The sequence below is a fragment of the Manis pentadactyla genome, chromosome 5 (assembly GCF_030020395.1).
Source record: "Manis pentadactyla isolate mManPen7 chromosome 5, mManPen7.hap1, whole genome shotgun sequence".
Taxonomy (NCBI): Eukaryota; Metazoa; Chordata; class Mammalia; order Pholidota; family Manidae; genus Manis; species Manis pentadactyla.
This window is the reverse complement of record NC_080023.1, coordinates 146,747,208-146,759,579: the sequence shown is the minus strand read 5'-3', so window position 1 is coordinate 146,759,579 and position 12,372 is coordinate 146,747,208.

The following is a 12,372-nucleotide window of genomic DNA, read 5'->3' as shown; positions in this document are numbered from 1 at the left end:
GATATTTGGAGCATAAATGTTGAATCATTGGAGTATGGGGCAATCAGGGTCAGGACAGGCCATCAGCAAGGTATGTCTGCTCCACTTTCCATTAGGGTTTAGGATTGCTGGGTCATTAATGTCAAATTCATTGGCATTGTTAGCATTAATGTCATTGAGCTGGCAAAATCTGGCTCCTTAGATCTAGGCTCTGCTGAAATTATTCACAGTCAATTTGGGTTTAAGATAATTTGGGGTCAATTAGAATTGTTTAGGGAGTCTTGGATTTTAGGTGTACTTAGGATCTCTTGGGTCTTTAAAAGTCTTTTGGACTGTTGGGGTTTAGAGTCATTTAAAGTAAATTTGAATTTTTAAGGCACTGTAGGAAGGGGAGGTGTAAAGTTTAAGACCTTTTAGAGTCTCTCATGATCTTTAGGGTGACTTAGAATTGTTGAGTTAGTGCAGGATCGGGTTGGATAACTTTGGGCTCAAATGGTGTTTTGAACATCATTTAAGAAATTTTAGGATACTTAGGATTGTTTAGGATTTAGGGTTTAGTTTTGCTGAAGATCTTTGAGGACATTTTAGAATGCAGGGTAGTTTTGGTTCTCTTAGGATCCTTTCAGGTCATTCAGGTGTGTGTAGCTTTTAGCCTTGCTTCTCCAAGTACACCGGTCTGTGGACCAGTGGCATCAGGAGCCACCAGGAGTTTGTTCATAAAGCAAGGTCTCAAGCCTAACCCCAGATCTGGGGATCCAGCCCAACATTTTAACAAGATCCTCTGTCCCCAGCAGTCTCTGTCCTAAGATGGTTTAAGATGATTTGGGATCATTTCCAGACATTAGGGCTTTAGGATTGTTAGACACATTAGCCATTGGGTCATTAAAATGATTGGGTCTTTAGAGTCCTTAGAATTAGGGTAATTTTTTTCAGTCAGGGTATTTTATACATATAGAGTTAGAATCAGTTAGGATTAAAAATTATTGAAGGTCTTTTAGAGACTTCTAAGGCTTGGGTTCTTTCGGGGTTACTTAGAGCTTTTTAAGGATGGTTTACATCATTTTGAGATAGAGCAGGGAAATGGGACAAGGGTCATGCCATTGTAAAATCTACTTAGCTTACGGAAAAAGGCCCAGCGTATTCTTTAGCTTAATCTATATGCCGTCTTCCTCTTCTTCCACCCCCTTAATCAATTAAGTCACTTTGTAACCAGGACAAGAGATAGACCTCCAAAGTGAATGAACTTATGTTGATAGAGAATGCCAAGATCCAGATCAACACAGTCTCCTGAATAACGCTATTCTTAAAACAGAATTTCAAAGGAATTATGAATCACCTGAATACATCATGCCTTATGCTGACCCGTATCCAAAAGGCCCTATAGAACCCCAAACCCTAAACCCTTAAGTACACTTCCTCTCTGAGGTTGCCCACACTCCCATCTGAGTGTGTACTGTCTTACATCAAATAAACTTTTCTTGTTGCATAAGCCTAGGGCACTTGTCTCTTAATCCTTTTCCATGATAAAGACAAGAACTCTCCAATGTCCACCTCTGGTGGTAAATGTCTTTGTCGCTTTGCTATTTCATTCAGCTTTCCAGTCTTAACACAATCTTTTTCTCTCTCCCTGTTTTATTTCAGACCAGTAGGGAAGTAGAAGTTCTCAGATCATAAAACTCACTCCATCCAGTGCTCCGCAGCTCTCCCAAATCCTGGGGTGGTAGGGGCTTAGTTCCCATGCTGTGCAGATTCCAGTGGACTCCAGGTGACCCTGTAGTTGGCAATGGATGTGCCTTGTGCTGAGTGGGAGTTCAGTGAGCTTCCCTTTCCTCCCTCTGTTCTTCCTTGCTCTCTGCTGCCTGCTTGGCAGCTGCCATTCACTGTTATTCTCACTTTAATGAATTCCTTCCTCACCTACACTCATTCAACCTGGTCCAGAATTCTTTCTTGATCAGAGTCAAGAATCCTCCCCTGTCTGAGTTGAGGTTTCACCTAGTGCACAGGGAAAGACGTCCCCAGATGCAGCTGCTCCGCAACAATTTGGCATCATTTGAAGTCATTGGAGATCATTTAGGGCTTAAAATAATTTTGAGTAATTTATGTCTCTTCAAGATCTCTGATTATTAGAAATCTTAGACCCCAAAGGGTTTAGGATTTGGAGTAAAGTATAACTCATTAAATGGTTTGGGATATCTAAGAGCATTTTAGAGGGGACTATGGGGATTACAACTATTAATTAACTTGGGTCAAGACCTTGAAGTTGTTATTTGCATTTGTATTCTTGGCGTTTTGAGGCCTTTGTGCTTAGGGTAAATCTGAATATACATTTATTCATTCCACATATATTATCAAGGTGCCTACCAAAGGTCAGGTACTACTCTAGGGGTTGGGGATACCCTCATGGAGTGTGGATTCTGGTGGAGGAGATGAATCAACACATATGTTCAGACAGTGAAACATGCTTTGAAGAAAAATGGAAGCAGAACGTAACTGGCAAGAGGGCAGCTGACTGAGGTAAGGCATTTGCTCGGGGCAAGACTTACCAGGAAGCAACAGCTGTGCTGAGACGTGAATCAGAAATCAGCCAAACACTGTCACTATTGGTAGATGACATGAATTATACATAGAAAACCCTAAAGACTCCACCAAAAAACTACTATAACTAATAACTGAATTCAGCAAAGTTGCAGGATACAAAATTAATACAGAGACTCTGTTGCATTCCTATATGTTAACAATGAATTAGCAGGAAGAGAAATCAGGGAAACAACTCCATTTACAAGTGCATCAAAAAGAATAAAATACCTAGGAATAAACCTAACCAAGGACGTGAAAGACCTATACTCTGAAAACTATAAGGCACTCATGAGAGAAATTAAAGAAGACACCAATGAATGGAATTCTATCCCATGCTCATGGATAGGAAGAATTAACATTGTCCAAAAAGCCATCCTGCTCAAAGCAATTTACAGATAAAGAGCAATCCCTGTCAAAATACCAACAGCACTCACTCTTCAATTAACTAGAACAAATAGTTCTAAAATTCATATGGAACCACAAAAGACCCCGAATAGCCAAAGCAATTCTGAGGAAGAAGAATAAAGCTGGGGATATTACACTCCCTAACTTCAAGCTCTACTACAAAGCCACAGTAATCAAGACAATTTGGTACTGGCACAAGAACAGACCCATAGACCAATGGAACAGAATAGAGAGCCCAGATATAAACCCATGCATATATTGTCAATTAATATATGATAAAGGAGCCATGGATTTACAACGGGGAAATGACAGCCTCTACAACAACTGGTGTTGGGAAAACTGGACAGCTACATGTAAGAGAATGAAAATGGATTATTGTCTAACTTCATACACAAAAGTAAACTTGAAGTGGATCAAAGACCTGAACATAAGTCATGAAACCATAAAACTCTTAGAAGAAAACATAGGCAAAAATCTCTTGAATATAAGCTGATGAGCAGTTCTTTCCTGGACACATCTCCTCGGGCAAGGGAAAATAAAAAAGAACAAGTGGGACTACATCAAACTCAAAGCTTCTGTACAGCAAAGGACACCATCAGCAGAATAAAAAGGCATCCTACAGTATAAGAGAATATATTTATAAATGACTCATCTGATAAGGAGTTAACATATAAAATATATAAAGAACTCACATGCCTTAACACCCAAAAAAACAACCTGATTAAGCAATGGGTGGAGGACCTGCACAAACACTTCTCCAAAGAGGAAATACAAATGGCCAATAGGTACATGAGAAGATGCTCCACGTCACTCATCATCAGAGAAATGCAAATTAAAATGACAATGAGATATCACCTCACACCAATTAGAATGGCCACTATTCAAGACAAGGAACAACAAATGCTGGTGAGGATGTGGAGAAATGAGAACCCTCCTAAACTGTTGGTTGGAATGTAAATTGGTGCAACCACTGTGGAAGCAGTATGGAAATTCCTCAAAAAATGAAACATATAAATACCATTAGACCCAGTAATTCCACTTCTAGGAATTTACCCAAAGGAAACAAAACCCCTCATTTGAAAAGATATATGTTTATCCCCGTACTGTTTGCAATAGCCAAGATATGGAAGCAACCTAAGTGTCCATCAGTAGATGATTGAATGAAGAAGATGTGGTACATATACACAATGGAATATTATTCAGCCATAAAAAGAAAAGAAATACTGACATTTGCAACAACATGAATGGATCTAGAGGGTATTACGCTCAGTGAAATAAGGCAGGCAGAGGAAGACAAATACCATATGATTTCACTTATTTGTGGAATATAAAAACAAAGCAAATCAGAAGGAACAAGACAGCAGTACACTCATAGATACTGAGAAGGGACTAGTGGTTGCCAAGGGTGAGAGGCTAGGGTGGGTATTTAGGGAGGGTGAAGGGGATAAAGTGGCACAAATATTCAAAATCACAATATAAGTTGATCACAGGGACTGTTGAACCACTGTGATGTACATTTTAAACCAACATGAGATTGTGTATTAATAATACTTTAATTAAAAAAAAAAAGCAACCAAGCATGTGAAAAGCTGGGGGCAGAGTCTTCTAGAAAGAGAAAGTGATGAGTGCAAAGGCCCCAAAGCAGAAGGGGTCTGGCATGTTTGCAGAACAGCGAGGCAGAGCATGAAACACAGTGACTGCTAAGGAAGGTGGAGGCAATGGGGTCCCAGGAGAGGGCTGAGAGCCCATTTCAGTCTAGGTAGCCTGGAGAAGGACTTAGTATTCTTTTGAAAGTTTAAGGTCATTTAGGGTCACTGAATATCAGGTGGGCTCTTTAGGTTTAGAGTTGATTCATTCAAACTTCAGGGCCCTCTAGGGGTTTTAGGAGCCACTAAGGATCATTTAGTATCTTTTATGGACATGTAGAACCGTTTATTATTGTCTGGGATTTTTGAAATTCGTTTAGGATCATTTAGGGTTGATTCACAGAATTTAGGACTCTAAGAGCTATTTGTCTATCATGTTTAAATGTTTTACATGGGGTCCTGTTTAACAGTTTAGGACTGTGGGGATTCATTTAGACTCTTTTAGCGCTGTTTGTTGTGGTTCTCAAATTCACGGCACACTGGAACAGAAAGGGGTGGTGGGAAGGGGAGGCACAATGTTAACAGCCATATCCTAGAAGAATGAAATCAGAATCTCAGTATGGAATACAGGCATCAGCATTTTTACAGCTCCCAGGGGACTGTGACACACAGTCACGTTGAGAATCTGTCACCTGATACTAGTTCACAACAGTGGTCCCGACGTGGACCAGCAGCAGCCTCAGCACCTGAGGTCCTGTCCAAGAGCAGACCTGCTGAATCAGGAACACTGGGGTGGAGCCCAGCAATCTGCTTTAACCCCCCAGGGGTTTCTGGTGCCCCTGAAGTTCAAAACCAGTGGCATGTGCTTTATAAGGGTCTTCAGGGTCTTTGAGGTGTTAAAGGGTGGGGAGATTCTAAGGGCATTTTAGGATACTGAGGGTCATTTGGGTTACTTTAGGGTTGTTTATTGTTGGTTTAGTGTGTGTATCTTTGTAGGGTACTGGTAGTTTTTAAATTAGGTTTCTTTGATAATTATCTGAGTCAGTCCAGAAATAATCTTCACTGCCTGGACATCTTTTCTAAAACCCCAGGAAAAAGTGAGCCCATGCTCTGTGGGGCCATAGGTCAGAGCAGTTCCCGAGGGAGGACAGGGAAATAGGAAGTGTCCGTGTGCAGGGGGAGGGGACCGGCAAAGCACATGTTTATCTAGAATCCACCGAACAAGGCCTTGGTGAGCCCATCAGAATTACTTCCAGTACCCAATTCTTAACAAAGAGAACTTCAGAATGCTAAGAAACTGAAAGCTCAACAGCCTGACAGCATATTCTGGCTAACCCCAGGTTTCCAGAATTTATAATAGGGATTCTTTTTTCTCCTTTTGAAGGCTTTTGCTTTCCAATTCCTGAAAGGAGCATTGAGAACACACTTAGGAAGTGAGTTTGGTGTCCGAGGTGACTGAGCCTAAACACCGGGAATTCCTCAGTGTCTCACTGGAGCCTCCGTCCTTCAGGCTCCTGCACCCTGAGACATTAGGGCGCCTAATTTTCTCAAAAAGCCTCAACACTGTGGATGTGTCCTTCCATTCTGGTGCGTGCATGTGTGCGTGAACATGTTACACACTCACACGCCTACGGTTCGGGCATATAAGGACTGCATTTCAATTGCACGATGGGCCTCCCATTGCAACAGAGCTTTTGAAGTCTTGTACTTGGAGAAAACAGCAGGTACATGAGGGTCTGGCTGGCTTTAGTCTCCTGGCCAGTTTTTATTTTTGTGTTTTTGCCTCTGTATGTGCTTTTGGGCCCCCAATAGTTTTGGACACACTAAACAGGAAATTTTAAACTAAAAGCTAATGTAATAGAAATCAAAGGAAAACATAATCCCACCACTCCAAGGTAACTTTTCTTATAAGCTTTTGCATATAGATCTGCTACCACTGAACATACTATCTTATTCACTTCACATAATCATGTTTCTACATAAGCTTTATGTCCACTTCTAATGGCTGCATAATATTGATGTTTATGATATTTTACCTGTAGTATCATAGAAGGAAGGAAAAAAGGAAGAAAAAGTCCTACTTAGCTATTTTTTTTTAATTGGAGTGTACCTATTTGGTTTTTTATTGGGATTACTTAGATGAATTTGGGGAGAATTGCCATCTTTCCAATCCATAAATGAGGGATGCCTTTCCATTTTCAAATTTTATTTTCTAATCTTTTATTGCTGATACACAGAAATAAAACTGGTATGTAATCACATTGCTTGAGCAACTTTCAAAATTCACTTTGTATTTCTAAACAATTTCTAGATTATTATGACCATTTTAAACTCAACTTTTACTTGTTGGTTTCTTTTAATGGGTCATGGATGGTGTAGTTTGCTCTTTTTGCTTAGTTATCTCAAGAGCTTTTGGCCAACTACTTACACTGACTTGTGACAACTTGTGGTATAGCCAAAGTTTGGTTAAAGAACTTGAACAATTGAAGTTGAAGAATACATTATATTTCTGTAAATATTTCTCTTACCGGGAGGGGCAGAAGATGGCGGCGTGAGTAGAGCAGTGGAAATCTCCTCCCAAAACAACATATATCTATGAAAATATAACAAAGACAACCCTTCCTAGAATAAAGACCAGAGGACACAGGACAATATCCAGACCACATCCGCACCTGAGAGAACCCAGCGCCTCGCGAAGGGGGTAAGATACAAGCCCCGGCCCGGCGGGACCCGAGCGCCCCTCCCCCCAGGTCCCGGCGGGAGAAGAGCAGGCAGAGCGGGAGGGAGACGGAGCCCAGGACTGCCGAGCACCCAGCCCCAGCCATCCGGGCCAGAGTGCAGGGCGCTCGATACTGGGAAAACAGGGCAGCAAGAACAGTGAGCGGGCACCGGAGGCTGGGCGACAGAGGGCATAAGAAAAGTGCGCAACCATTTTTTTTTTGCTTTTTTGCTGTTTTGTTTTGGCGAGCGCTTTTTGGAAGTCTTAAAGGGATAGGGACCCCAATACTAGGGAAACAGGGCAGAAAGACCGGTGAGCAGAGGCCTGAGGCTGGCACCGCAGAATAAAGAAAAACGAACGACCACCTTTTTTTTTTTTAATTAAAAACTTTTTTTTTTTTTTTTAATTAAAAAAATTTTTTTTTCTTTTTTTTTTTTTGGTGGGCGTTGTTTTGTTTTGGCGGGTGCTTTTTGGAAGTCTTAAAGGGGCAGGGCGGGTCACTTAATCCAGAGGTAGGGAATCCGGGATCTCTGGGCACCCTAACCCCTGGGCTGCAGGGAGCAGGGAGGCCCCTTACGGAGATAAATAGCCTCCCAGCAGCTCCTGCTCCAACGCGACTCCACCATTTTGGAGTAGCTGCCCGAGCCAGGCCACGCCCACAGCAACAGCGGAGATTAACTCCATAGCAGCCGGGCAGGAAGCAGAAACCCTGTCTGCGCGCAGCTGCGCAGCACAAGCCACTAGAGGCCGCTGTTCTCCCAGGAGAGGAGGGCCACAAACCAACAAGAAAGGAAGTCCTTCCAGCCGTCACTCGTCCCAGTTCTGCAGACTATTCCTATCACCATGAAAAGGCAAAGCTACAGGCAGACAAAGATCACAGAGACAACACCAGAGAAGGAGACAGACCTAACTAGTCTCCCTGAAAAAGAATTCAAAATAAGAATCATAAACATGCTGACAGAGATGCAGAGAAATACGCAAGAGAAATGGGATGAAGTCCGGAAGGAGATCACAGATGCCAGAAAGGAGATCGCAGAAATGAAACAAACTCTGGAAGGGTTTATAAGCAGAATGGATAGAATGCAAGAGGCCATTGATGGAATTGAAATCAGAGAACAGGAACGCATAGAAGCTGACATAGAGAGAGACAAAAGGATCTCCAGGAATGAAACAATATTAAGAGAACTGTGTGACCAATCCAAAAGGAACAATATCCGTATTATAGGGGTCCCAGAAGAAGAAGAGAGAGGAAAAGAGATGGAAAGTATCTTAGAAGAAATAATTGCTGAAAACTTCCCCACACTGGGGGAGGAAGTAATCGAACAGACCACGGAAATACACAGAACCCCCAACAGAAAGGATCCAAGAAGGGCAACACCAAGACACATAATAATTAAAATGGCAAAGATCAAGGACAAGGAAAGAGTGTTAAAGGCAGCTAGAGAGAAAAAGGTCACCTATAAAGGGAAACCCATCAGGCTAACGTCAGATTTCTCAACAGAAACCCTACAGGCCAGAAGAGAATGGCATGATATATTTAATACAATGAAACAGAAGGGCCTTGAACCAAGGATACTGTATCCAGCACGACTATCATTCAAATATGACGGTGGGATTAAACAATTCCCAGACAAACAAAAGCTGAGGGAATTTGCTTTACACAAACCACCTCTACAGAACATCTTACAGGGACTGCTCTAGATGGGAGCACTCCTAGAAAGAGCACAGCACAAAACACCCAACATATGAAGAATCGAGGAGGAGGAACAAGAAGGGAGAGAAGAAAAGAATCTCCAGATAGTGTATATAACAGCTCAATAAGCGAGCTAAGTTAGGCAGTAAGATACTAAAGAGGCTAACCTTGAACCTTTGGTAACCACGAATTTAAAGCCTGCAATGGCAATAAGTACATATCTTTCAATAGTCACCCTAAATGTTAATGGGTTGAATGCACCAATCAAAAGACACAGAGTAACAGAATGGATAAAAAAGCAAGACCCATCTATATGCTGCTTACAAGAAACTCACCTCAAACCCAAAGACATGTACAGACTAAAAGTCAAGGGATGGAAAAACATATTTCAAGCAAACAACAGTGAGAAGAAAGCAGGGGTTGCAGTACTAATATCAGACAAAATAGACTTCAAAACAAAGAAAGTAACAAGAGATAAAGAAGGACACTACATAATGATAAAGGGCTCAGTCAAACAAGAGGATATAACCATTCTAAATATATATGCACCCAACACAGGAGCACCAGCATATGTGAAACAAATACTAACAGAACTAAAGGGGGATATAGACTGCAATGCATTCATTCTAGGAGACTTCAACACACCACTCACCCCAAAGGATAGATCCACCGGGCAGAAAATAAGTAAGTACACGGAAGCACTGAACAACACAGTAGAGCAGATGGACCTAATAGACATCTATAGAACTCTACATCCAAAAGCAACAGAATATACATTCTTCTCAAGTGCACATGGAACATTCTCCAGAATAGACCACATACTAGGTCACAAAAAGAGCCTCAGAAAATTCCAAAAGATTGAAATCCTACCAACCAACTTTTCAGACCACAAAGGCATAAAACTAGAAATAAACTGTACAAAGAAAGCAAAGAGGCTCACAAACACATGGAGGCTTAACAACACGCTCCTAAATAATCAATGGATCAATGACCAAATCAAAATGGAGATCCAGCAATATATGGAAACAAATGACAACAACAACACTAAGCCCCAACTTCTGTGGGACACAGCAAAAGCAGTCTTAAGAGGAAAGTATATAGCAATCCAAGCATATTTAAAAAAGGAAGAGCAATCCCAAATGAATGGTCTAATGTCACAATTATCAAAATTGGAAAAAGAAGAACAGATGAGGCCTAAGGTCAGCAGAAGGAGGGACATAATAAAGATCAGAGAAGAAATAAATAAAATTGAGAAGAATAAAACAATAGCAAAAATCAATGAAACCAAGAGCTGGTTCTTCGAGAAAATAAACAAAATAGATAAGCCTCTAGCCAGAATTATTAAGAAGAAAAGAGAGTCAACACAAATCAACAGTATCAGAAACGAGAAAGGAAAAATCACGACGGACCCCACGGAAATGCAAAGAATTATTGGAGAATACTATGAAAACCTATATGCTAACAAGCTGGGAAACCTAGGAGAAATGGACAACTTCCTAGAAAAATATAACCTTCCAAGATTGACCCAGGAAGAAACAGAAAATCTAAACAGACCAATTACCAGCAACGAAATTGAAGCGGTAATCAAAAAACTACCAAAGAACAAAACCCCCGGGCCAGATGGATTTACCTCGGAATTTTATCAGACATACAGGGAAGACATAATACCCATTCTCCTTAAAGTTTTCCAAAAAATAGAGGAGGAGGGGATACTCCCAAACTCATTCTATGAAGCTAACATCACCCTAATACCAAAACCAGGCAAAGACCCCACCAAAAAAGAAAACTACAGACCAATATCCCTGATGAACGTAGATGCAAAAATACTCAACAAAATATTAGCAAACCGAATTCAAAAATACATCAAAAGGATCATACACCATGACCAAGTGGGATTCATCCCAGGGATGCAAGGATGGTACAACATTCGTAAGTCCATCAACATCATCCACCACATCAACAAAAAGAAAGACAAAAACCACATGATCATCTCCATAGATGCTGAAAAAGCATTTGACAAAGTTCAACATCCATTCATGTTAAAAACTCTCAGCAAAATGGGAATAGAGGGCAAGTACCTCAACATAATAAAGGCCATCTATGATAAACCCACAGCCAACATTATATTGAACAGCGAGAAGCTGAAAGCATTTCCTCTGAGATCGGGAACTAGACAGGGATGCCCACTCTCTCCACTGTTATTTAACATAGTACTGGAGGTCCTAGCCACGGCAATCAGACAAAATAAAAAAATACAAGGAATCCAGATTGGTAAAGAAGAAGTTAAACTGTCACTATTTGCAGATGACATGATACTGTACATAAAAAACCCTAAAGACTCCACTCCAAAACTACTAGAACTGATATCGGAATACAGCAAAGTTGCAGGATACAAAATCAACACACAGAAATCTGTGGCTTTCCTATATACTAACAATGAACCAACAGAAAGAGAAATCAGGAAAACAACTCCATTCACAATTGCATCAAAAAAAATAAAATACCTAGGAATAAACCTAACCAAAGAAGTGAAAGACTTATACTCTGAAAACTACAAGTCACTCTTAAGAGAAATTAAAGGGGACACTAACAGATGGAAACTCATCCCATGCTCGTGGTTAGGAAGAATTAATATCGTTAAAATGGCCATCCTGCCCAAAGCAATATACAGATTTGATGCAATCCCTATGAAACTACCAGCAACATTCTTCAATGAACTGGAACAAATAATTCAAAAATTCATATGGAAACACCAAAGACCCCGAATAGCCAAAGCAATCCTGAGAAAGAAGAATAAAGTAGGGGGGATCTCACTCCCCAACTTCAAGCTCTACTATAAAGCCATAGTAATCAAGACAATTTGGTACTGGCACAAGAGCAGAGCCACAGACCAATGGAACAGACTAGAGAATCCAGACATTAACCCAGACATATATGGTCAATTAATATTTGATAAAGGAGCCATGGACATACAATGGCGAAATGACAGTCTCTTCAACAGGTGGTGCTGGCAAAACTGGACAGCTACATGTAGGAGAATGAAACTGGACCATTGTCTAACCCCATATACAAAAGTAAACTCAAAATGGATCAAAGACCTGAATGTAAGCCATGAAACCATTAAACTCTTGGAAGAAAACATAGGCGAAAACCTCTTAGACATAAACATGAGTGACCTCTTCTTGAACATATCTCCCCGGGCAAGGAAAACAACAGCAAAAATGAGTAAGTGGGACTATATTAAGCTGAAAAGCTTCTGTACAGCAAAAGACACCATCAATAGAACAAGAAGGATCCCTACAGTATGGGAGAATATATTTGAAAATGACACATCCGATAAAGGCTTGACGTCCAGAATATATAAGGAGCTCACACGCCTCAACAAACAAAAAACAAATAACCCAATTAAAAAA